At 38.1% G+C, this 1827-nt stretch overlaps 1 non-coding gene across 1 annotated transcript; it reads right to left on the bottom strand.

Moving 5' to 3' along the window:
• Positions 1-1300: 1300 nt before the first annotated feature.
• LOC121105478 lies at positions 1301-1433 on the bottom strand. Its single transcript, XR_005838004.1, has one exon. It is a non-coding gene; the product is annotated as a small nucleolar RNA SNORA22 (small nucleolar RNA).
• Positions 1434-1827: the final 394 nt, after the last annotated feature.

Below are 1827 nucleotides of genomic sequence, written 5' to 3' on the forward strand. Positions count from 1 at the left end.
TGTCCCCATTCCCAACCTTTAGTCACCTTATGGGAACCACTCTATTGGTTTCATTCCTCCAGGGAAGATTTCGTTGGCCTGCCAAGAGAGGGTCACATGTCCTCCCAAAGGGTTTCAATTTCCTATTTACTTAGAGGTCTCATGACCCTAAGCTTCTTATTTCACAATTTCATTCCCAGCTCCTGGTCCACAACATGCTGTTAATAATATTTCTTGAATAACTGAAATACCTGGCAAATGAGAGTAAAATTCCAGTTGACCTGACTGCAATCCTTATGTTTATCTCACTCTCTCTCATATGACATAGTTATTTATTTGTTGAAGAAATAGGTATACTTTTTCCATCACACACAGATCATGCAGTCTATAACCAAGCCAGCTGCCTTGTCTCTGTTCAAAACAGAAAACTTTCTCTTCTCTCCAGGCCCTTTTTCTATTAAGTTATTTTAAAGAATCACCAAAAAATGTAGCTTGCACTTGAAATGTCCTTTTAAAATATTTAAACAATATTTGTAAGATATCACTGATGTAATCTGATTTTTTTTCACCTATTTCCTTTTCGAAAAAATTGTGGTTAAAAAATCGACATAACATTAGTTTTACTATCTTTACCATTTTTTTGTTTGTTTGTTTTACAGGGAATGTTTAAAGAGGTAGGTAACACATGCTTAACTAACATGCATTTCTGGACCACTGGAGCTAAAACAAAGCACCCTATTCATTGGGTAAAAATGGCTTGTTTTATGTGTGTATACTTCAGTGCAATTAGTAAAAAAAAAAAAAAAAAGCCAGAATATCGTTGTTTCATATTCTAATGACACGTAGCACGAAGATGTATCTTCTACTCTTTTTTTCATACAGGATGCAGTGGCCCATCTTACAAAGCAAGACCTCTGATTAAGCTTGTGTCAGATTTCTGTTTCATTTCCATGATCTTGACCATGAAGAGATCAATAGGTTCATTTTGGTTTTTACTGGCCAAAGTGGAGTCCGGTACAACCTCTGTGAAGACATCAGCAAGTTCAGCATGAACCCATGTAGAGGCTTTCCGGCCACACCCATAAGTGTTTTTCTGTTCTCTTTGCTTATATCGACTCATTCCAAAAACCAATGTGCCTTTTCCTTTGAAGCTTCAGATCCCTCTCTTATTATTCTGGGAGGAAGACCCTAATAACAAACACAATTACCTACCACCCCACACTGGACTTCTTCCATTAGGTGCAGCTATTGTTTGAGTTAAAGATGGTCTTTGAAGGGATATTCTGGATCATTCATACCCTTTAATACAGCTAAGTTAATATAATGTGCTGACTTTCTGAATGCATTTAAGAGGATAAACAGTCCTTTCAATGCAGAGGGAAAGGACACACATTGCCCTAGCACAGTGTCAAAGCCAAGGGAACTATTAAGCCATCTCATTGTTTTAAGTGTAGAGTTCAATAGCGTTAAGTATATTCACGCCCTGGTGCTACGGATCTCTAGAACTTTTCAGTCCTGCAACACTGAAACTGTGTGCCCGTTAAACACTTATCTCCCTCCTCGCCCACCCTTGGCAACCACCTTTCTCTTCTGTGCTTTGGACTACTTAAGATGCTTCATGAGAGTGGAATCATTACAGCATTATTCCTTTTGTCACTTGCTTATTTCAGTTAGCGTAATATCCTCAAGGTTCATGCATGCTGTAGCCTGTGGAAGGATTCCCTTTCTTCTTTTAGCCTGAATAACATCCCACTGAATGTGTATACCATATTTCCTTTGTCCATTCATTTGTCAATAGACATTGGGTTGTTTCTACCTCTTGGCTTTGTGAATAATGCTGCAATGAAC

The sequence above is a fragment of the Ursus maritimus genome, unplaced genomic scaffold (genome assembly GCF_017311325.1).
Source record: "Ursus maritimus isolate PB19 unplaced genomic scaffold, ASM1731132v1 scaffold_26, whole genome shotgun sequence".
Classification (NCBI taxonomy): domain Eukaryota; kingdom Metazoa; phylum Chordata; class Mammalia; order Carnivora; family Ursidae; genus Ursus; species Ursus maritimus.